We start from the raw sequence: 25,632 nt of genomic DNA, 5'->3' as shown, positions 1-25,632 counted from the left end.
AAGTTTTGTAAGAAGGGACACATTTATAAGGATTGAGCAATATTTAACAACACCATAGCTATCCATTCGTTTACCTCCAGAAGAAACAGTAATGGATCTAAGTCCCATAATACTACAGATTTTTTAATATGCAAGTGTGCACTTGTTCTTAAATCTATAAACTCAGGTACATCCTTCCAAGACTCCATTTACTGTAAAAATTGGTGCACACCAATTTTGAAGAGGCCTTTCACCCACTTCAGTTATTTTTGCCTTTGCTCCTCCCACTACCACCTAAATTCATAAAAGTAACAGGTGGTGCCTACTGTTTGTTTATAGTGGCTTTCATGGCAGACTCTATCAAGGCAGTTTTTGTTCCAAAGCTTTTACTTTTAAATGCTTCATGATTGTTGATCTGTTTTTGGCTCACAGAAGGACATTTTTAAAATTCTCTGTAAACTTATTTTTGTGCGCTCACAATATGTGGCAGCTTGTTTCTCTAATTTCCTGATTGTTGGTTATTTATTTTGCTTGTAAGCCATTAGCTCATCCTGGAAAAGCTTTCATTATTTAGTTGAGAAAAGGTACTAGAAGGTAACAAAAAAAACAAGTCTGCCTTCTCAACATGTAGAGCACTGTTCATTTACTTAATAAATGTCTACTTTAAAAACTTACCATCTCTGTAAGAAGAAACATCTTTTCAGTTTTTATTCAGTAGTAATTATTTATACAAAATTCACAGCAACCTTTAAAACACTAACTTTTAAACACGTGATAGTCTTTTTAACACAGTTGAGTATATCCGTGTTAAATGTTTAATACTTATGAATGTTAGCATTGTGTTATGGATGTTTGATGGTACTGAGCCAATATATTTTCCATTTGTCTGGGATTTGTGCATTTTTTCACAACAGAACTAGATGGATCAATTATAACATTCTTTTGAATAGATTCATGCCTTTCTTTGCTGGTTAATAGGTTTTCAGTAACTTAAATATTTGTGATATGCAGTAATGGTTAGGGTACAGTCGTAATAAAGCACCACATTTACATAATGAAAAGTTATTCTTCTCTTACCACTGTCAGCATCTCTAAGTTTTTTCCTCCATCCCCTTCAATAGCTTGATATGCTAACAAGCTGGCCTGTCTTAAACCTTGGACACCATGATTTCATTTCCTGCATTGCAGGCTGGGTCAGGAATTGCAATTCCTGTGACAGGGAGTTTCCAGATGTCACCAAGCCAGGACTGTAGATCATTCTGCAAATGGGCACCTAGTGAATTGATTTCATTCAACTGGCACACAAAGAAATCCATCAACAGCTAGGAGGTAAAGGAGTGGGAATTGGGGAGAAAAGCCAAGGGTGGGGAAGCCAGTATTTTTAAGGACTTCATAAATATCTCATTAACTAGAAGTTAACTTGTTTAGTACAAGCTAAGAAAAACAGACTATTATTAGAACTGTCTGTGGTGTTCTGACAAGTCCTTTTTTCTGAAGTATAAAGATAACTGAATAATAATATATGCTCATACAGAAATTACCTGAAGAGGATTTATTGCAGTTTGTTTTTTATACCATCACATTTGTAACTTAACAAAAAACAAACATACAGGAAGAAAAATGGGTAAGTCACTGCAGGAATTACTGTGAGCTAGAAGCAAGTGTGACCACTACAAAAAGTTGTATTTATATCTATTTATCTCAGTGTATTAGTATAAATAGCTCAGCAAAATGTAAGAGCACTGAAAGCAGTAAAAACTCACCGCCTGCAACTAAAGTATTGTATGTACACTAAATCTTATTTACAGGTTAGTGACTTTCTATTACCATACAAAAGGTACTTAGTTTTCTTAATCATAAATACTCTCTTCAAAATAATCCTGATGAAAAAATCAGAATATGTGGTGTGTGTATGTGCACGCAAAATGGGTGTGTGTGTGTGTGCGCGCGTATGGGTGGGTGCATGAGTGAGTAAGTAAAAGGGGTTACTTGTAGTGAAAACTTCACAGGGATTTAGTAAATGATATAATGGGGTTACTTTACAACTATACCTACACAACACCACCAAAAAACACCTCGCCACGGTACAGTTACTAGTATAACAAGCCAACATAATGCCAATTTGAAAGCTATGTTATATAATAGGTTAAGAACATATATTTTACAGATTCATTACAAAACAAGGTGTTGCACTAACCAAGACTTTGTACCCCACAAAATTTTGTTTGCCTCTTGATTATAACATGCCCACTGAATTATAATTATAATATTATGTTATGCTGAAAATTTTGCACACATCCAATTTTAAAATAAATTGTATTTGGAAATCCTTAAAAATCCATTACTAATTATTTTCTCAAAATGTGCATGTCAGTCCACATCAAGCAGAGATATTTTAGCCATTCTAACAGTTTATTTGCTTTTAAAAATAAAATGTATTATCCATAATTATTTTCAGGTACTTTACCAAAGTAACTGTATGTGCAAAAGCAGACTTTAAAAAAAAAAGTCATCACACATTTCAGCAAATATTTTTCTTGTAAGCTAAACACTCCAATACTATTTTTGCAATATACTTTTCAGTATACATCATTCCTGCTTTAATTTCAAAAACAGCTATTTAATCTCACATTAGTTAATTCAGGCTCTGAAAAGTAAGTGAGAAGCTACATATAATAATGCTATAACACAAGATCAAAACTACCTACTATAGTAACAATGGAGATTTGTATTAGAACTGCTCTGTTCCAGGCACTCAAATATTTCTGAACAGCTGTAACCTTTTACAAGAAAAGAGCCTACTTGTTACAGACGGAGTAACATTTTAGTGCAAAGAAATTGAACATACATGAACGTCTTAAAACTACATTTGTAATAATTTCTCAAGTAGTTTAATCAATTGCCTAAAATTTGCTACACAAAAGCTGAATTTTATATACATTTTAATGTAAAATATTTTCCATGCTTCCTAAAAACAAATCAAGTACAGTAAGAGTTATAAAAAGAAATGCTACCTTGAAATTGACTAACAGTATCTCCAAGGTACTATCATCTTTTATGAAATCGTCTTGAAGCAGAATGTGATTTGTGAACTGCTCAAAGAGCAGCAACACTACAGAAACAAACAAGCTGGTTGGAACTGCCTTACAATACTGCAGAGAGACAAGCCTGAATGACAAGCATACGCAGACTGCCTTGAATAGGGCATGTTAGGGGGCTGGAACTTTCTGTGTTTGCTCTCCTATACGACAGCTGAGTTTCTCTCCTACTTAACCCTTGGGGGCAAAGTCTTAATGGTTACAGCTGGTATGGTGAAGGCTTGATCTGAACACAAGGTCAGGAAGACAGGATATGAAGGTGACATGAAATTTCTAGCTTTTTCCTGCTTCTACAGGAGTATTCCACCCAATGCTGCTGTTATAATTTTCTTTGATCTTTCTGAATGAAGTTAGTAGATTAAAGTCTGTTGGATGGTGTTATTTGATTGCTTAGACTTATGTTAACTGTAGATATTCAGAGCTGTCCAGCACATCAGTTTTATCACTTACATTTATATGATCAGTTTCTAGATATCTTTATGTTTCTATTTATTTTGCAGATCAGACTCTCTCCCACCTTTATTTTCTAAGAGGAAGTATAAATGCTTGCAACTTGCTAAAAAAGTTGCTTTTATTTATTTACATTTGACAGGAGAAAAATTTATGGAAAACAGCATACCAAACATAAAACTGGTTGTTATGTGCTCCTTTCAAGTACATTCTGGTCCTTTCTTCTCTCCCATACAACAACTCTCAAAGGAAAAGAAAAGCCAAACAAATTTGACAAACCATGCAGAACAAGTGTCAGGTTTACAGAGGACACAGGAAACCACAGTCCCTCACCTTTCCTAAACAAGTAAAATTTTAAAGCTCCAATGCCTTAAAAAGCAAAAAGTAAAATTCTTCCAGAATAATGATAATTGACTAATAATTGGAAAATGTCTCTAAAGTGTATGAGGAACTTTCTAATGTTTACAGAAGTGAAAGCAATTGTGGGAGGGGCAGACAGAGATTCTGGTGTGCATAAGCCAGATCAGTGCTCTTTGCCTTTTACTGCTTTTTAAGTATGTGAAATGGTGTTTTTGCTACATGACTATAAAACAACAAGGAGAATCAACAAACTAAGTTATCAAACTTGGTTCTACTATAGTTTTCAGAACTCCATATATCTTATTCGTAATTATTTTAGCTCAACAGCAGACAAGAGCTTTTGAACTCCCTCCCCACTCCTCCCAGATGTAGCCTTGGCTCTCAGCTGACATGACTTCATCATCATCATCAGACTCTCATCCGACTGGGTCTACACCTAAAACTTAATTAACCTAGCTACACTAGTCATATCAGAGGGGGGAACCTTTTTTTGAATTGGGAGCCACCAACCCACAGGAAAAGTCAGTCACACACAAGTGAGAAGAAAAAAACCCAACAAAACCCTTACTCAGGCAGCCCCTGACTAAGGAGAAAGACATTCTCCACATTCCCCTCACCACACCACAGCCTTAGGGAGGCTGCAAGAGGGGAGGGAGCAGGAGCCTATACTGGGAAGAGCTGTCTTAAAAGCCGGTTCCCCACAGCACCATTTCCTTGGGTGGGTGGGGGCAGAGGTGCAGCGGGGGGGTGGGGTGCGGGTGGGCGTGGGCGTGAGCTGGAACTCAGCTGTCCCAACTCATGCCCGGTCCCAGATGCTGAGCCTCTACTTTTTAAGAACCACGTGGCTGTTAATACAGTAAAACTCCATTGGTCCAGCATCCAATGCTCCGGCACTCCTGATGGTCTGGCACCATCAGGAACCCGAAAGTGCTCCAGCTGCTGGCTGCCAGGCAATTGGAGCTGCTCTGCGCCCGGCTTCTCTGATTCAGCTGCTGCTGAAACTGACCAGCAGCTGAATCGGGGAAGCCAGGGGTAGAGCAGCTGGGGTTCTGCCAGGTTGGTCCTATAGCGCTGCCCCTCAGGGCTGCGGGACCAACCCAGCAGCACCCCAGCTGCTCTTGGGGACACCTGGGGCAGAGCAGCTGGAGTGCTGCCGGGTTGGTCCCACAGCGCTGAGGTATGGCACTATGGGACCAACCCAGCAACATCCCAGATGCTCTGTCCCTGGCATCCCTGATTCAGCCACTGCTGTAACTGACCAGCAGCGGCTGAATTGGGGACGCCTGGGCAGAGCTGGACTATCGGAAGGTGGGGCTATGAGGGGTCTGGGGTGGCATCTCCCCCATCCCAGATCCCTCATAGCTCCCCCTTCCGATAGTCCGGAATATCTGATAATCCAGCACCCCTTGGGTCGTAAAGGTGCTGGATTATCGGAAGTTTACTGTATATTTAAATGGCAGCGCTGCAGCAGAGTTAGCTCCCAGGACCAGGGAAATTCCATTGACTACTCAATTAGTTGATTAAGCGCAATTTAACATCCTTAAATCTAGCTACCACCTCTGAAAGATGGATTACCTACTGATGATAGGAAATCTTTGCCACTGTAAACATACCCTCATCATGACAGCTGCCATTCCATCTTTGATGCTTAGGAAAAGACTTTCCCTTCCAGCATGCTGAATTGACATCAGCTCTTAAAATTCCTTAACACGTCTTCCACAAAGTCTTTCAAAAACAAATAGGCACATTCTCATGATAGGTTATCAGACCACTTTTGAGATCAGAACTTCTGATCATCTTTGTCACCTAGCATAGAGTATCAGAATGCTATGTCCAATGCAGACAAATCTTTTGGGGCAGGAGCTGGGTCTTCTATAGTTTTGACCATGCTGTGAAGGCTAACAGTGCTCAACAACTTCGTTCATTTTTACTGTTTTGTGTATTTCTTCAAACTTCTTTAAAGCACCTTTCCCTACAGTTCTAGGCACCTTTTACCAAAATTTAAAATGGTAAGAGAAGGCATTAAACTCCAAAATGTTACTTGGTAACAGAAAATAGCAAAGAAATTGATATCTTCTCTCATCTATTCTGAAAGAACTGTCATGTCAGTGCTGCTTTAGCTGCTACCAATAATTTTTCATTTTAGGAACACAAAAATATTATTTTTAGTATTGTTTCTTTTGGGGGAAGCCCCCTAAAAACACTTAAAATATTGCCAGAGTACAAAGACAGAACATAAAGATTTAAACATTTCTTAGAGGCTACAACGTGCTTGACAATACAAAATTATCTTTTTAAAAGCTTACAAAAAACCCAGACATGCACTCATGGAGAGGAATTTAAAAGTTTAACTGGTTAACCAATAAGCTGATGTTTATCCGTTCAGGTTAATGGTTAAACTTCTGCTAGTCCAGTCGGTTTTGTGTAACCATGTGATGGCTCTAATTTTGATTGATTACATGGTTACTATTTTTTTTTAGGAATTTTTACATGCCTATCCTGGAGTATGACATGTCAAAATGTACAACCTGAAAATGTTTAAAAGCCAAAGTGGGTCTGAGCTTTGATGCAATCTAGATCACAAATCTCTGCTAGCATCTAGAGATGTGAAAAGTTAACCAGTTAACTGGTAAGCATCACCCTTAACAGGTAATGATTACCAGCTCTGGTTAACAGTTAATCAGTGGGGGTTGGAGCACCTCCCCACCTACTATGGAAAGGGGGATTGTTCAGCCCCGCAGCGGCCTGCCATATACAGGGATTGCGCCAGTTGTCCTGTCCACAGTGGGCCCGTGTGCCTTGCAGGCAGGGGCTGCTCCAGTGTCCGGGCGCCCAGCAGGGAGGGACAGCAGGAGCAGTCGCTGCCTGTGGCCAAGCGGTGAGGGAAGGAAAGGGGAGTTGCTCCAGACCAGACTCAGCAGGTGGGGGTCACTCTAGCCCAGTGGAATTGGAACAGCCCTTCTACCTGCACCCCCTTTAATTGGTTAACCAGCTCAACACAATGTTTAACCAGTTAACCAATTCAATGGGACTTTATATCCCTACTATCATCCTGGAGCATCCAAACCTTCATAAGAAAGGCATGGAAAACTGGACTCCTATCCCACAGGTATTTAAAAGGGGTGCAGATAGCATGCTCTTTCAATGAGTGTCCTCATCTACATACTTGAGACACTGGCCATGTTGGACCAAAAATGAACTATTTGGGGGTGCAAAATCCCTTTTATACTAAATAGTCACCAGACAGAAAACCTTCTTGCTATTCAAAATTCCAAAACTTTGAGGCATGATTGAATTAAGAAGAAATACAAACCTCATTTACTTAACTTTCAGAAAAATAAAAGAGTCCAGTTGCTTGACACATTCCCCTCAGCGTTCACCTGAAGGAGCTACAGAAGTGCAGGACCAGACTATAGCAGTAAAGTAGTGAACACTTAGCAAAGGAATTTTTTATCCACAAATACCAAACTCTTAAAAAACCAAAACACAAACAAAATACCATACACAGCACCGGAGAGTTATAGCTCTTAGGAAACAACTAATTCCTGAAAGCAACACTTCCCCAATTGCACAAATCTTTGGTTTAGTCAGAGTCTTTAGACCAGGCAGCTCTTCTACAGGCTGAAGTGAGATGGCCTCCTTTCACAGAGAAGCAGCATCTTTCAAAGAATGTCATACTTTTCTTGCCTATGCATTTTTGACAGAATTTCCAGGCCTCCTACAGCTTTCTGGTAGAATTGTTCCAAATCAATGTTCCGGCAGGTAAAAAAAACAAACAAAAAACCATTGTTCCACCAGACTGGAGCCATGCAGTGTTGATGGCCTTTAATGTCTCTGTCCTAGCTCCCCAGACATAAGTTTCTCCATTACGGCTGTGGCTATATTACAGTTTAAATCGACAAAAATTATGTTGCTCAGTGGTATGAATTACCCATCTGCCTGAGTGACAACTTGTGCTGACTTAGCCACGACGTGGATAGTGCTTTGTCTGTAGAAAAACTTCCCCACTGGCATAGCTACCATTGCTTGTGGGGGATGGAGTAAGCAAGCTGACAGAGCTCTCTAAAGCATTGGCCTTGAGACCTTACAGCTGCCTCTATGCAACTCTAGTGCTGTACGCTCTCTAGTGTAGCCATAGCTTGGGTATCAAATCCCCACTACAAAATGGATACTCTAATTCACAGTGATGATTACATTCAAAATGGAGTCAACAGAACATAACATTCACATAAAACAATTTGACACAGATACATCCCCCAAATCATCGCAAGCAGAATGTAAAAGTAAATCTTGGTCACAGAAAATTAATTCACCAGATATTTCTGCAAGAGCTGCTTAAATACTTACAAAATGCCATCTCTGCTGGTAGTCATTAAAGACCACATACCACTTTTATAAAATCAAGGTGTTAGCCACAGTGTTCTGGCTAACAACCTAACACCAACTGCATAAGACCATTTCTTCAGATGTTTTACAGTTTCACCTGCATACAATATTCTTCTACACTTTCTGTCTTAAAACTGTTATAAATCTTGCTATACTGTACACTGCCAGACAGATGCTATGTTTCACCTCCATGGCGGGCCAAGTGATTTTTTCCATACATATTTGTTAACTATTTCCCAGGATGAAGAGAGGCTTAATATTTGTAAAACATTTTCAAATCTTGGATGAAAAGCACTACAAAATCCTTAGTATGATAACATATTAAAATGCTCCAACACTATGGCCATGTGCACACTACGCGGAAAATCGATGCCGCTGCAGTCAATCTTCCAGGGGTCGATTTAGCAGATCTAGTGAAGATCCGCTAATTCGAATTTAGAGGGTGCCCCCATCTGTGTCAGTAATCCTGCTTCTCATGAGGTGTAAGGGAAGTTGATGGGAGCATTTGCTTTTGTCGACCTCCCACTGTGTGGGAGGCACAAAAATGTGATTTAAGATTCCTTGAATGTAATTAACATAGCTAGGGTTGCGTATTTTAAGTCAACCTTCCCCTTTAGTGTAAACCTGACCTACCTGAATTGTGAAAACAATGCTACTATATTCTACATCATAATAGCCACTCAAATTGTGTCCCAAAATATTACAACGCAAATATAACACACATCTAAGGATTATGATTAATAAGTCTTCTGTAGACAGTTTAAAACATTGTATCATAAATTTGAATTTAAATCTGAATGTAAAACTTTCAGTAACTCCTAGAGTATTATTCAGTTGCATCAGTATCTGCCCGAAGATGCAGGGCAAGGAGTCTAGCCAGGCTCTTCCCAAGAGAAACAGGACAGAACTCTTGCAGCCAAGGAGGCCCATGTACTTCAGCAACTCCAGACCCCAAACACTGCCAACCCCAAGCTTTTTTTTTTTTTTTAAATATATAAATAATTATTTAGTCTCCAAAAACATAATGGCATTATCTTAAAAATGAAATGTTCTCCCCTCCCCCGCCAAAAAACCCCCTCAGGGTTCATTTATTTGTTTTCTGAGCTTTTGCACAATTGCACATTTTTCTTCTATAAATGAGGGCTCGAAACTTACTTTAAAAAGAGTAAAGCATAGATTCTCACCAAATCACATGCTTCCAGCCACTGGAGCTTAAGAAGAGTTAATAAAATTCCAAGAGCTAAGAACACCTAAGAATCTCAGCTATTCTTTGTGATTGGGAGACTGGCTGTTGGGCAGGCTACAGTATGAAGCATTGTAACAGGCCCCTTTGACATCTTCACAGCTTTGGCCTATAGCAAAATCAAAATATGTGATTTATAAGGGACCAGTCACTTTCTTTTCTTGTGCTTGCAGGGACCAATCCCCTGAACTGTGCAAAGAAAATGACCTGGCAGACTAATGTCTAAGGGGGCCAGGCATTATGGGGATTTCTGTTGCCAGCCCTCAAGGAAATAATAAAATGGTAGGCCAAAGTAAAGTTGTGAATAGCTTAAATGGATGGGGAGCAGGAAAAATATGCAATAGGCAGAAAGCCTAGGGTCTCTTTCTAGTTCAGTGGAAGATGGGATAAAAGTGTTAATGGAAACAGGGACTCCTGGTTTGACACAGAATTTTTAAAGCAAAAAAAAAAAAAGTAAAGCACGAAAATATTGTAAAATATGAAGTTTAACACACTGTCCTTTTGGTAACCTCATCTTTCTGTTCTATGTGTTACTCACTTTGGTCAGATCTTCTACTAATTTGATTGAAAAATCTATAGGACAGAGATCATGTGTACCCGTGTTTGCTAAGTGCCTACCACAATGAAGTCCCAGTCTGACCACAGCCTCACTATTAGTAATAAAATTTACACATCCAGTATATTACATATACTGGGTTTTGGTCACAGTAAACTGAAAAAAATCTCCTGGAAGTTGCAAAGAATCTACAAAATTTAACTTAGTATTCTTATTTTGGCAATGTTTCAACCCGTGTAAGATAAACATACTGCAGCTGAATAGCTCTACTGCTACATATCTCATTCTGATCAGTCAAGTGCCAGTGTACACAGTGGTGTACAAAGCACAAATAAAGACCGTCCCAAAATAATGTAATATTTTCTTATAAACTAAGTGAAGTTAAAAGAATTAGAATGAAAATAATTCAGTTAGAGTTGAGTTAGTCTGGCTGCTTTGTAGAACAATGAAATTCCAGCAATATATTAATTTATTTTTCCTTATCTCAGGCTGCAAGGATCCTGAGGGCAACGATTGCTTTTGTCTACATCCCTCTAAGCAACGTGTGCTTACCAACCATCTCATCATATAAGCTACCAAGTATGCAGTTGCCATATAAAGGGACCATTCAAAACCTGACTCGGCAAGGGAGGTAAGAATAATTGCCAATAAATCATGTACCTTAGTACCATCTATACTTTTAGAAGCTGGGGAAAAGTTTTTACAATTCTATGTAATTGTTTCCTTGTGTATTGGTGGACACACTGATGGAGCAGTAAGATATTGAACAATGTACATATGTAACTGTGTACATAAATGTGTCTTCTCATATTTGTGGATTAGGGGAAGGAAGGAGGTAAGAGATATGGTGAGACTGAAGGGAATGGACAAAGGTTTAAAGATATTTAAAATGGTTGCCACTTATACTGGCATTCATCTAAAATATCCTACTTTCTTTTCTGCAAAGTTTATACAGACTAAACAAGACTGCCAGATACATATGCAAATCTCTTCCAACACAGGGAATTGTTATATCCCTAGGAATTAAGTATAGAGCCTTTCAGCTTTAATCTGGCTGCCGGTTTGCAATCTCTCCATTTTAGTAATGTCCAAAAATTACTGCTAACTGATCATCAGTAGATGATGTGATGTTGTCTCAATACAATTCCCACAACATTTAAGAAGAAGCAGAGAGACTGACCTACACTCAAGCCCAGGTCTAAGTGGAAATGCACTGTAGAGAGGGGAGTAGAAAGGGAAGATGTTAGGGGCTGATTCTGCCCTTGCTGTAACTTGGTTGATGTTTGAACAGAAGCCTTCAGGCTCTTAATCCAGAACATTTCTGAAGCAGGAAATCCATCAAATACTAAAGGCTTTGTCTACACTGGCTATTGCGGAACACAGTTTTTGTCATTCACAGGTGCTAAAAAAATGTACAAAAGCTTTGCTGTGGCAAGTACTCTAGTATAAGCAGAGCTTTGTGGGCACTGCCTGACTTTTAAAGCTAGGTCTACACTGGGAAGGTTTGGTGACAAGTGCTGTCGACGCGCAAAGTTGCCAAAAGTGAAAACTGGTCAAATAGGGGGTTTTTTCGTCTCTCATTGCCACCATTTCATGGCCACATTACTAGCATCCTGTGGACAACTAGAGCAAAGTATTGTGGGTAAGCACCCCACACTGCAGTGATGGGGGAAGGCAGAGCTGATCCCTGCACTTCTTGGGCTTCCCTCATAGCTCTGTGAGCTCGCCATACTGAGGAATGTCAAAGCAGCACAGCAGTGTCTCCAGCCCTTCACCTGCAGCAGTCTGCCTGCAGCTGTGCTCCTAGCAGGGCAGAACAGAAGCATTCCAATGATTTGCTCTTTGTTTCCCAAAACGAGCAGATTTCCCAGATGTTTGAAAGGGGAAAGGCAAATGCCTGCAGAGCAGCAGAGATCATGAAACATTGAGAACATCCATCAGGGCAGGCATTGCGAAATACTGGCAGAAGCCAGTTCTCTCAACAAAAACAAACAACAGAGGGCTCTTTGTCAACAATAAAGAGAGGGGAGAAGATAAAAGACCCTCACAAGCTGAAAGTTTGTCACCAAAACTGGGTGTTTTTCCCAACAAAAATCATATTGCAGTGTAAACGCTTTCACTGTTTTGTCACCAAAAGGCAGTTTTTGGCAACAATATGTGCCAGTGTAGAAAAGCCCTAACTAATGACAGGGCTACATCAACATAGTCATGCAGCTAAAAGCTTTGTAGTGTGTAGACATACGTTTAATTCTAAGACTATTGCGCACAACTAGACATCTTTGATGATTTGTTTAAACAAACACATTGAAAAGGAAATAGTTGAAGTTGCATAATCCTAAGTAGTGCTGAAGGCAAAAGAGTGCAGACTGCAGGTGTCCAGCTAAAAGAGTGTCATAAAATAAGAATGGAACTTTCGGGAAAGTATTGTGTTACTCATCTGTACAGTGCCCAAAACAACGTGGTCCTAATGCTGACTAGAGTAGACATTCAAATCACTGTAGTTCTGCAAACAAATAGAGTAAGATAGAAAATATTTAAAGTGGTTATTTCTTAAATATTTTAAGCCATTCCAACTATGACAGTCATGTTTTCCTAGTCTTGTTATTAAATGGCAACCAACCACTCTCTCCAGCAGTGATTCTCAGACTTAGGTATTTGAGGGGAACTTGACTGTTCCATACATCCCAGCTGTGGCTATAGCTGGGTCTTACCACATAGGTATTTGTATTACATCCTACTGCTTAATTTGTTACCTGTTGCCTACTTACAGATGAGCAGGAAAACCAGAGTACCTGTTAAGTACTTTTTCGATAACGATCTAATGGAAATAGATGTTTTATTGACAATATTCTTGCATTAATATAGACATTAATTAGAAATAGCCCTATATTGCTCCACTAAAACAAGTCCTAGGCTCCCACAGAATTATGCACAACTTGTTAGCCTTTAAAGTGCTGCTGTACTCCTTATTGTTTTTGCTGAAGGACTAACATGTCTACCTCTCTGAAACCTAATAAACTAACACTTTCCCCCTTGCCTTCATAAATGGGTTTTGGGATCCAATAATTACACTTAAAAAATCCAAGGGCAATGAGTCATGCAGACAACATGAAAGTGTGCTTTTTCCTACCATTTGGAAAAATTTAGGCAACAATAATAGTAAAAAAAAAGTGCAACTGCAACTATAGCAAGTTAATGTAACCAAGAACTCCCCTCCCCCCCGTTCATGATCCTATTTCAGATAGACATTTTTATTATCTTGTTTTTTTTAATTCAGGTATAAAGTATACTGATTTTTAAAAGGTACAGAACATTAGTTATCTAATATTAAAGAGTACTAAGCTTAAAATCAGAATTTACTATGACCACAAAAATATTAACAATACATACAATACATACCTGGTAAAGTTCAGAACTTACCTTTTTTGTTAGTCTCCTTCGCAGATAAAGGCAGAAAGTTGCAAGTGTTCAATTAAGAGCAAATTAGACAAAATTTGTAGTTCTCAAAACATTTCTTCTAACAAATGCAGAGTTCCATCTTCAATCTGGGAGGTTACTGCTTAGTACAAAAAAAACACATACACCCTTCTCCCCCCCCCCCCCCCACACACACCCTGCTATGTCAAGTACTCTAATCACTTATTTTTTCAAGATGTTTCCAAAAAGCAATGTTCAACTCTTCAAATATTCCACAAGCTGCTTTCCACCCCCCTTCCCTTTTTTTGCTTTTGTTCAGCACCTACAGTTTTTCCCCACCTTTCTTGGGTAGGGTAATGAAATAAGCACCAGATCACTTGGAGCTCTTTTGTGAAGAAGAAAAGTAGTTTGTGTAAACGGACACTGCTACAGCTCATACAGAAGGTTTTATTTGATCTTAGCTTTGCTGACACACTAATGAAGGCCCAAGCAGACAAGGAAAGAGAAAATGTTATTTGAGCACAAATTTAATGTTTATTCACCAGACTGCTTGCCTTTGAGAAGGTTGCCCAAACATAGCGTTTGCAATGCAGAGTCAATCTTTTCTAGCTGTCTCTTAGCAAACATATGGGAGCCTGGGAATTTCTCATGTATTCAGATAAATCAAGAACCAGACCTTTCAGACCACAACATTTAGAACCTTTAAAAGGAGATGTCAGATCTCTCTGGTACTCTGTGACTTTACATAGTTTAGATTACATCAAAGTCACCACTTTTCAAAATAAATATATGGGACTTCATTTCAAAAGGCAGCTCTGTAAAACAAATGAGACAAGTATGCTTTAACATTTCCTACTGTAGGTCTCAAATCTTGTAACTTACAACCCAAATCTATGAAATATATGTATAATATCTGGGTCATAAAATTTACTGCAGCTTCTCTCATTTGCCTGCATGATTTTTCAAATGCCACATCTGTCCTTTTTGTATTGTACTTCTACATGTATTCCAAAAACCATGCCTTAAAACTTGGTCCTCTATTTTTAGTGAGGCAGCAGCATACAGCAATTACCTGAGCCAAACCACTTCTGGTTACCAGTATATCCATGTTGGACCTCTGAACTATGCATGACTAGTCAGTACTTTTATAGGAGTCTCAAAACTCATAGGGGGGAAACACACAGGTGCAGCAGGAAACTAGACTACAATATGGTCAAACGTTTAAAATTTGCCCAAAAATATTTTTAACACACTTTTTCGCTTGGGACCAGTTCAACACACTCCACATATTATCCTAAGAGTTCGGTGTTTCCAGTGGACATATTTTCAGGCTTACCAAACTTGAAGTATCTGAGATGTGGGCTCAGAAAGTTCAATGGGATATCTGGCTAAGAAAAAAATTTTAGAATCAGGGCTGAATTCTGATTATTTTGGCTATAATTTTTCAGTTAAATAATATCTGTGCTTATATAATTACTAGGCAGATAAACATGGTTATCTGTTTTGAGCTATACTTTTTTGTACGAGATACATCACTTTTTAATTAATTCTCTAGTGGTAAATCAAAATTAGGTTGTTTTTTCTTTAATTTAGATAAGAGAATTGAATTGTTACATCTGAATACTTCCCAAACAGGAATTAAACCATCTGAAAAGGAACTAAACCTCAACCAGCTTAACTATCGAAAAAGAACTGTATTCAGGAAGATAAACCTTTCTTTAAACACCCTCCTCCCCTGCACCGCCTCTTCCCCTCAAGCCTTGGGAATCCTGAAAGCACCCAAACTGTTGTAGTTCTACTGTGTAAGAAAGGAGAATTTAGGAAGCGTGAACAGGGGTTTTATAGTGCCCTGCAGGATATCCTTGTACTCCAGCATAGAAGAGAGCGAGGGCATGGCTGGTGCATGCTCCCAAATACAGATTCAGTGACAAAATATCACCCTCACCCTGGACAAAAGCCCGGCCTAAGGTAAGTGGTGCATACATCAGCTTCAGAGGCTACTGTAGCCCTAAGATAGTAACAGCTTCAGAGCAATTCTAAAATCTGAAGGAAAAAAAAACTGTTCACTTTCCAGGTCCCTTCTCAGCCCACTTAATTGGGGTATGTACTACATTCAGGATTTGGGCATTAGTAATTTTGGGTCTGGTCTGCACCTAAAATTGAGGTCAAACAGGTTGTATTGCTCAAAGGTGTGAAACATCTCCCCATGAGACATTCAGGAAAGCTGATCTAACCCTAGTGTACGTAGCACTTCACGGTTGACAAAAGAATTCTGTCAGCCAAACAACTGCCTCTGAGAAATGTGGATTTACTACAGGGATGGAAAAAAAAAAACCTCTGTCACCACAGTAAATGTCTACACTATTAAACTAGTGCAGTTGCAGCTGTGCTGCTGTAGTATTTCCAGTGTAGGTTTAACTATAGGTAAAGATTAAAGAGCTGCTGGCAGTACTTTAATGCAGCAGTGTCATTATGGCAACAGTGCTGAGAGTGAGCTCTCTCAGTGCTCTAGGGATACTTTACAGTGCGGTAAATTTGTAGCTCTGGGATGTGAAGTCCCCCCTTCCCTGAGCGCAGCGAGTTACAGCATTGTAAAGTGCCAGCGTGAAGTAGGCTGCAAGCGCCACTCCCCTCGTGGAGGTTGTTTACCTAAAGATCTGAGAGAATTCTCTCACAGCGTTCGTGCCGTGACCACACTTTCAAATGTAAAGTTCTGCCATGCCAGCGATTGCGGCTGTGCTTTAAACTTTGAAGTATAGATTATAAGTTCAAACATTCCCATCATAAGGAAAGTTTCATGATCAATTTTCTTGGGTAGTCATTTTGCTCAGTCCAGAGTCCTTTACTCATTTGTATTTTTCTTATAGTAAACAAAAAGGTTGTGTGTTTCTGGTCACAGCACTTCTTTATAACAACCCCAAATTGTTTCCATTTACAAGAAGCACACCGTAATGATAAACATTATTTAGTTTATGATTCTTTTAAAAGACTGAGATTTCTTTAACATTTTAAACTGGCATGGGACTGGTTTACTCACAACATTCATGATGCAATTCAAAGTTTTCACTTCCATCCCGCTAGTTCGAAGCTGACCCAGATTGGCCAAAATAGGTAGATTATAACATGTTAGTTTGTCTACTTCCTATAGTTTGCCTATATTCCTCACATGACTCTACCACAAGTTGCATTCTACTGAACTGGATACCCCTCCTCTCATAAGAAATGGTTTTTACAGGTCGCAGTTGAAGACATTGGTGAGACACCTCCACTCTTCTGTTGAGTGAGACCACACCCACTGTGAATAACTGAAGGACTACCATTTCCAGAACTGAATCTAAATTTGCTTTTCATTTTTAACCAAAATACTATATTCTTCTTTCAGCATAGAAATTTGTAATTGTTCAACCAGAGAGTCTAATTAACCTTATGTATACAATAACATTTGTAACAATCTAAGTTTTTTTTGGTCACTGAACAATGATATAAAAAGAAATGTCCATTCTTTCAGAATATACAGATCATAAATAAAATGGCTGAGCATCCAATTACAGAGCCTGTCTCAAGAATATCAAATGTCATGAATTGTCATTTTGCAAGCCATGAGGAGAAGAAGCACGAATTACAGCCTAAAACGGTATTCTGCTTTTTACACTGACATGTTTTAAAAACATGCCATCTTGTTAGAATTCTGACAGAAGAATAATTAAAAAAAAAAAAAACCTGGCTTACAACTGTATATTGTTGAGGTTTGTACAGAGCTTAGAGAAAGCCCCTATATCTCTTCAAAATTTACTCCGGGTAAATTTACTACACATACCTCCATACAGTTCAACAAGGAAAAATTCTTCACTGAGGGAATTTCTTATTTCTGGATTAAACCCAGTGCTATTAGCTGCAGAATGAAATTATTAGTGACAGGCTCATTCAATTACTTCTTATAGGCAGTCCATAGATCTTCCTCTAAACCTAAAACTGCCATTGTAAATTTATCTAACGACAAATTATTTTTAAACTGTCAGAGGCAAACATCATAAAAATTGTTTTAATCACAGTGATTTAACAGTGCACGGTCATTAAAGTACAATTTGTGAAGAAATCAAAAACACTTCAAAGTTATAAACTGAAAATTAGCATAATTTATGCCTCCCCAAACATTACACTGTAAATTAGGTTCTAGTCCCATAGTTGCGAGTATTATGATGTTAGCATTTCCAGTTATTTGAGATGTGTAAGTTTCCCTCCTAAAATATGACAAATCTGAGTTTATGAAGTGAGATTAAAAATCATTTTTCCAAAAAGTACACAAGTTGGTTCCTGGTAACCATATTTTAAAAAATCCCAAAACAGAAGGCATTTTCTAAGAATGGAAGATTCCCCACCATTAGTTAATACATTTGTAGGTGAAATGCAATGACACTGCAATCAAATTCAAAAGAGTAATAACCTATCTGTAGATCAGTGGCGCACAACCTTTTTTCATTTGTGACCCCCGCACTGGAGCTCCCCCCCACCCCCTAAAAGAAAACCCACACCGAGCCGCTGAAATGCAGTTGCAGCCCCTTTAATTACTGCTCCTTTGCCCCCGAGTCCGTCGGGCGCCGAGCTGGGAAAAGCAGAAAATAGTGGCCGGGTTGTGCACCACTGCTGTAGATTTTAAATATGGGTTATTCTAAGCCTTGTCATTTAAAGGTTCCAGTAATAAAACTATTTTTAGTAACTAAATCCTTTTATACATGCACAACCTTTATCACAAGAAGCTTCATAAAATAGCTAGTTTTAAAAGTTTGATCTTTTTTACCAAGGGAAATTGTAATCAATCTGATAAACTTCACATTTTCCTTTACAAGTATGCCCCAAAGTTATCTTTATTACTAGGTGTAACTGGGCCCAAACTCACCTCGCTCAAACTAGTGTTCTGTGCTAACATTGAATGAAAAACCTAGTGTATATAAACTGAAGATGGAAATGAAATCTCTGCTGCTCCTTTTTAGCATGTAATTAAATTATATGGTGAAAAGCATAGCAGAAATACAGATGAGAGAAATACAGTAAGGAATCCATCTGGTGTCACTATAAAAGTTACTTTGCAAAGATGTCTAGTAGACTCACTGATTATGGTAAGTCCAGCTGTTTAGTTTGTAAAGCAAAATGAACTTCAATAAACTTCAGTTACTTTAATGGACCACATTTTCAGCATTCCAGTTCTCAAAAAAATCACTTTAATATGGCACTGCCCATGATGAAAGCATATTTTAATGCAAAACTTAGCATAACCCCAAATTTGAGCACGATGTAATGAAAACATATTCAAGATCCAGACAGCATCAATGAAGTGTTTTGCATTTTCTAGATAAATTAATTTTAGCTTTTTTACTGTGCATAAAAGTCACACCATACACAAGCAAAAGAGAAACTTTGTCTGAGATTAAAGACATGCATATAATTAAAAGCAGAGTCATTTTACTCTATCAATTTACAAGGAAAAAACCCAACTAAAGGAGAGGATTTACAGGCACACAGAATTATTGGTCACAATGGGAATGGAACTAAAAAAACCTGCACCGTCAAGTTATATAAAACAAAATTTGAATGACTCCCTCTGTCTTCCTTCATCTGTGCTCAAATACTTCAAAAATAATATTTGTATTTATTAGTTATGATGACAGATGCGGATTGATGCAGCTGTACACAGTTCTGCCTGGAAACTGGCGTTTTTTCTTTTGTCAACATAAATAGATACAGTAGGGGTAAATTTCCTCTTCACTTCAGTGATAAGCCAGCATGCCTTACCTGACCTGAATGGGAACAAAAAAATAAGGTAGTTCAGACAGGCTTCTTCACTTCATACTAACAAAGAGCACAACCATGGGGATGCATGGTGATGCCTGTGATGTAGATATCTGGTAATGACAGGCTCCCTGATGCTAATCAGATAGTGGTTCATTTTTGTGGTTAGGCTTAATCACCAAATTAAGACTGTGTTTACAAGAGCCTTCTGTTAGGAGTAGCAGTAAAAGGCCTGACCTCAGAACCTGAGTTTCTTTTTGTGGTAGGTCTAGAGCAGTGGTTCTCAACCTTTCCTGACTCCCATACTCCTTTACAAGAGTCTGATTTGTCTTGTATACTCCAAGTTTCACCTCACTGAAAAACTATCTGCTTACAAAATCAGACAAAAATACAAGTTTCACAGAGAATTATTACTGAAACATTGCTTATATTCTCATTTTTACCATACAGTTATAAAATAAATTTGAATATAAATCCTGTACTTACATTTGAATGTATAGTATACAGAGCAATATAAACAGGTCATTGTCTGTATGAAAATTTAGTTTGTACTGACTTATGCAGCCTGTCATAAAACTAGGCAAATACCTTGAGAGCTGATGTTTGTTCTAGAAGATGTCTGTGTAACCCCAGAGGTATGCATACCCCTGGTTGAGAACCACTGGTCTAGTCAATACTGTATAGTTTTCCCAGTTTCTTATGATTTAGATAGATGTCTGCATTGCAGGAAGGGTTAGGCCATATAACACTTGCAAGAGGAATATTTTCTTTAGCCTGTAAACTAATGACTAAGAATAGAAGATTCTGAGGCTGAAAGATTGTCTCAAGCATGGTAAAAAAACTGAACATTACACTGGTCTAAGGGGCTAGCTGCTCCATGAAGCGCTGCTGCCTTGAATGCCGTAGGGCAGTGGTCCCCAACCTTTAGAGGCTCACGGGCGCCTGGGGGCGGGGCCACTGCTGCGCCAGGGGGCGGGGCCACTCACGCGCCAGGTGCCCGGGGGGTGGAGCCGCGCATCCTGGGGCACGCCAGGGGCAGGGATGCCCTTGCACCCGGCGCCAGCATGTGCCCCAGGGCTGGGGCCGCCCGAGCGCCTTGTGCCATGGGCCCGGTGCCGCCGCCCGAGCCGCACGCCTGCCGCGCACCCGCATGTGCCCTGGGGCTGGGGCCACCCGAGCGCTGCGCGCCTGGGGCTGGCGCCTCCAGTGCACCGTGCGCCCGGGGGGGGGGGGCCGGCCCAGGTTGTCGGTGGGTGCACACAAATGCCCCGGCAGGCGCCATGGCGCCTGCGGGCACCGCATTGAGGACCACGCCGTAGGGGGCCTGCCATCAGGCTCTTTGTGGCATTTCAGAGTGGCAGCGCCGCTTGAAGCCCAGGATCAGTTGGGGAGTCCCCAGCTAACCCCAGGCTCAGTGTGGTGCTGCTGCTTTGAAATGCTACAGGGAGCCCAGTGTCCTCGGCATTTTAAGGTAGCAGTGCCGCATGGAGCCCGGGGTCAGCGAGGGAGTCCTTCTAAAGCCGGGAGGTGCCCTATCAACTAATTTAATAGTTGATGCAAAAATGCATCGACTATTCGATTAGTCAATTACCTGATACTTAACATCCTTAGTGTAGGAAATGTTGGCATGCATAGAATACCACTCTGAGCTCCAATACATTTATATGCCGGTTGGAATCTTGTGGAGACTGTTGTCCCTGAGTCATGAGAAGGCCTGGATGAGCCTCCCCAACCCAAGAGAGAGGCATCCATCATAATTGTCGTGGACAGGGGCATTTGTGAAAAGGTCCACCAGCGCAGGCGTTTTTTAGGTCTGCCCAACAGTCTGGGGAGTGTTTGATTCTGGTTGGTATTGTTACTAGTTAGTTGCCTCTGTTGTCCTGTGGCTTGTATACCATCCTCAATCACTGTTGCATTGGTCTCTTATGTAGTCTGGCATGCAACACTACTGACGTGGCTGCCGCCATTGTCCTAGTAATTGCAGGCAAGTCTTAGCTGGGACTTGCGGAGTGGCTTGAACTAGTAAAATGAGGGCCCATATAGTCTGAAACCTCTGTTGTGGGGGAGATGCTATGGCTTTCACACAACTGAGGTAAGCACCAATAAATGCCATTGTCTGAGTTGGTTGGTGTTTGCACCTGGAAAGATTTACCTGTAACCTGCAGGTCTGAAAAAGAGATTTGGTCAGAGAGATTGAATTTTGTGCCTCCTGACTTTTGCGTGCTCTTATCAGGCAGTCATCAAGTTAAGGGAATATGGAGACCCACTGCCTGTGTAGATGTGCAGTGACGACCGCCAACACCTTTGACAAGAGCAGTGGGGCTGTGGAGAGTCTGAACTGGCAGCACAGTCTATTGGAAATGTGCACTACCAATGCAAATCTGAGGTCCTTGCTATGTGCAGGATGAATGGATATGTGGAAATATGCATCCTGGAGGCTGAGAGTTGATAACCAATCCTCTTTGTTTAAGGTGGGGATTATAGTGGATAGGGTGATCATCTTGAACCATTGTGGTCACGTGTGTCTGTTGAGCTTCCTGAGATTGAGACTTGGTCTCCACCCTCCCCTCCCCCGACTTCTTTGACTTGAGAAAATAGTGGGAGTAAAACCTTTTTACCTTGTAGCAATGTGGAATGGATTCCACTGTACCTAGATGGAGTAGGTGGTAAATCTCCTGGAGAAGAATGTTCTCTTGAGATAGTAGCCAGCATCTGTTGGTTGTGAGGGAGGACCACTGATGGTAAAAGGGTGCTACACATTGATTGAACAGGATGGGGCTGCCCTGAGGAGAGAGGTGTCACCAGAGTTTTGACCTGGCCTTCAAAATGTTTGTCTTGAAGTTGATGGTTTAGAGACGAACGGTTAGTCAGAGGTTTGCCTCCTCCTACTTCTAGTCTGGTGCTGCCTCCTCCTGTTATTGAATTGCCTTTGTACTTGGGTAAAAGGCATGGGTCTCTGAGTGAAACTTCTTCCCTGTTTGTGCATTACTGCGGGGACGTAGATGCCTGGTGTGTTCAAGGTGGAATGGGAGTCTTTGAATGAGTGAACACAGGTGTTGGCAAAGAGCTTAGTTCCCTGAAAAGGAAGATCTTCTACAGCTGCCTGGACCTCTGAGGGAAATCGAGACAAATATAGCCATGACAACCTCATCACCACTGCTGTTGCAATGGGGCACGACGCAGTGTCAGAAGCTTCTAGAGTGGCCTGAAAGGCTGTACATGAAATCAGGGTACCTTAGTTGATATTTGCCCTGACCTGGTCTCTTCTGTCCTTTGGTAGAGATCACTAAAACGTGCCATCTACTAAAAAAATTGAGTGTGTGTATTTGTCAAACATAGCTGCATAATTTGAAATGCATAGATGGAGGGACACAGAAGAATATGTCTTCCTTCTTATGAGGTCAAGGTGTTGTCACTCCTTGTCATAGGGAGTGGTCCTCATTGCACTCTGTTTTCCCCTTTGGTTCACAGCATAAACCATTAAGGAGTTAGGAGCCAGATGCGAAAACAAGAAGTTGTGGCACTACATTGTATTTGCAATCTAATCTCTTGCAGATTGATGGTATTGCCGCTGGTGTCTGCCAAACAGACTTGGCAGGGTCCATGACGGCTAGGTCCATGGGGAGGGCCAATATGACTGTTGGTGAGGCATATAGTATATTGGTTAATTTGTTCTGAGTCTCAGCGAGGCTGTCTAGTGAGACTTCCAGGACATTCACCACCCTCCTGAAAGCTCTTGGAAAGACTTAAAGTAGTGTCCTGCTGTGGGAGAAGGAGTAGGAAGCATCAGTGTGTCGTCAGGGGAGGATGACGAGATGTGTGTTGGCGCATGTGAAGAGGTGGTGGACTCATTGTCACTTGATGGTGGCTTGTCCTCCTCCTGGCACACTGATCTGTTCAAGGATGGTATAGAGGTGGCCCTGGATGGCACAGGTGGGGTTGGTTCAGGCTGTACCTGTTGTGGTGGTTAGGCTCTGTAGGGGCCCCAAGGATCCCAGTATGGCCAGTTGGTTGGCATCGGCTTTGGAGGTGGCAATCATAGGGGTGGTTCCCACTGGGGTAAAGCTTAGTACACTTGCTGCTGCTACAGTTGAGATTGCTTGGGCGGGGAGTGTCTTGGTGTATGGGCACCTTTGAGAGGCTCGTTGTCCTAGTCACTCGACAATGGCGGTGCCGATTCTGCAGCAGTGGACAAAGTAAACCTGCTGGATGTGAGTGTACCATCAGTGCCAAATAAGGGGGTCATTGGTATGGACATCACTCTCAGCTCCTCTGCTATTGTTAACGGGTGCGGTGCCAGTGTAGTCAGTGCCAGAGGGAGCGTGGAGAGTAATACCACAGATACCTGCAGTACGGATGGTGCCAACTGCATAGTCGTTGGTGCTGGTTATTTGTGTTCTCAGCACCGGGGGTGGCATGGGTACCGATGGCATGGAGTGCATCTTAGTTCTTTCAGTGCAGACAGAGCATCAGAAGAAGGTGTCTTTGACTTAGCATGTGCTGGTAGCGTATTGGAGGTAGGTGGTGCTGATTTTGACTTCTCTGGTGTCCAAGCAGCTGCCTTTATGAGATCCTTGGACCCTCGGGAACTGTTGGAGCCTGACAATCCCAGTACCTCCTTGTCCAGTGCGGGGGGCATTTTGGGTGTTTGTACTGATTTTTTTTTTTTTTTTTTTTTTAGGGGGAATCACCCTTACTTAACGAATGGGATCTCTTCCTGGGCTGGTACAAAGAAGAGTCCCTGACGCCAGAGCCTGATGGGGCATAACCACTGGGGAGGGCTGCCAAGGTGGGGTGGAGCTCCAGGTCCGAGGCTGGTCTTACAGTGTTTTCCAGGGAGATCAGCTTCAGTTGTTGCTCCCTGGCTTTCTGCGTCCAGGCTGTTAACTGCTTGCAGTGTTGGCACTGGGCTGTGATGTGAGCCTGGCCCAGGTACCAGACACTGAGTGCCCGTCAGAAACTGGAATGGAAAACCTGCAGAACAGGCAACATTTAAAGCCTGGGGAAGCTGGCATCTCAGGGAGAAAAGACCGTGAAGGCAAAAAACGGCCTCAACAAGGAAAAGATGTATATATATAAAATAATAACACTAACTGTTTTATTAGAACCAGGAACAACTAACTAACTACACTAAGAAGAATGAACTAAGAGTCCTTTGAAGAAAAAAAGGTTGGCGAGCACTGCGGTTCCGACCAACAGTGGTGCTGGCAGAGAAGGAACTGAAGGGACAGTTGGCTGCACATGCATAGTAGCCACACAGCACATGCCGTCTGCTTCATGTGCACAGCCTACCAAAGGGCAGTGCTACCAAAAATCTCCAACTAGGCACGCTGCGGTGCCCACACACCTAAGGTGGAGCTTCCACAGGGACACTCCTCAAAGAAGAATATCTAGTTACATACACAAATTTAGAACAAAAGTCTGAAAGATGTGGCAGAACTCTCACTGACTTCAGTGGGACCGAATTCTTTCCACTTTTTTAGTCTCTGCTCAGCTCTGACCCCTTTTCATATGTGCTCTCTCAAGAACTGTTTTATACACATTCTAATCCCGTATACATGCTGTACATTGTTAATAATTAGGAAAAGTCTACGTTTTCATGCATTTAAACAAACACAAATGTACTACCATTATGTTGAACTGAATATTTGAAAAGTTCTTTTTCCCAATCACTTGCTCCCCTCAATTCATCATGAAGGCCTGGAGCAATGTTGCAAAAGCTTTGAGAAGTACCCGAAAAAGACCTGCAAGATCCATCAGTGGGAGTACATTTTAGTGTAGATGCTTACAGAATTAGATTGATCTGAGCTGCCTTATGTCAAACTTAACTCTGTAGTGTAGACAAAGCCTAATATTTCCTCTTCCCAGATTACTAAAATGGAATCTAATCTAATCTTTAATAAATGTAAAATTACTGCATTTTAATGTAATTTTTAAATGAAAATACAATCAAGCTGAATCATAATGGGAAAACAATGGTTTTCTCTTTTGAAAACATTCAAATTATATTAAACTAGCAGATTTACCCATCATAGCTCATGTCCATAATTCAGGAATTCCATCAAGCATGTTTTGTTTCTTCATCCCTATAAACTCTTATCATTTGCCATGTTTTGATTTAAAAAAAGGCTATAATCAATTTGGCTTCCAATAATATTTTCTTCCAGTTTTCAAACCTTAAGCATTGGTTTTTCCATCTGTGCCTAAACAGAGCACTACTCCAAATTTCTCTATTTTATTTCTTTTCTGGAAGGTTTATTGAGAAGCAATCCTATTCCAGGTTCATCCTATTTTTCTGGCTCACCTTGGTTCAGTCTCAACATTCACTTGGTTACGCTAAGGACTGTACTTTCTTT

At 40.7% G+C, this 25,632-nt stretch overlaps 1 protein-coding gene and 1 long non-coding RNA gene across 6 annotated transcripts in view; one reads left to right on the top strand and one right to left on the bottom strand.

Moving 5' to 3' along the window:
* DISP1 (dispatched RND transporter family member 1) overlaps nt 1-25,632 on the bottom strand; it is a 187,642-nt gene that overhangs the window by 77,553 nt on the left and 84,457 nt on the right. The window contains exons 1-2 of one of the 5 annotated variants that reach the window (XM_075925249.2): nt 2,994-4,236; nt 1,057-1,238 (exon numbers count right to left, since the gene is read on the bottom strand). The exons of 3 other annotated variants lie outside the window; for them this stretch is intronic. The gene's annotated coding sequence lies outside the window, so the exon portion shown is untranslated. Of the gene's footprint in view, nt 1-1,056; nt 1,239-2,993; nt 4,237-25,632 lie in introns of those variants that run through there. One more of the 5 variants, XM_006115597.5, reaches the window with a different exon arrangement.
* Nucleotides 1,187-24,303, top strand: LOC112544559 (uncharacterized). The gene is made up of 3 exons (XR_003087896.2): nt 1,187-1,308; nt 10,561-10,703; nt 23,958-24,303. It is a non-coding gene; the product is annotated as an uncharacterized LOC112544559 (long non-coding RNA).

Source organism: Pelodiscus sinensis, chromosome 3, assembly GCF_052426305.1.
Source record: "Pelodiscus sinensis isolate ZL-2025 chromosome 3, ASM5242630v1, whole genome shotgun sequence".
Lineage (NCBI taxonomy): Eukaryota > Metazoa > Chordata > Testudines > Trionychidae > Pelodiscus > Pelodiscus sinensis.
This window is presented reverse-complemented; position numbering and strand designations above follow the sequence as displayed.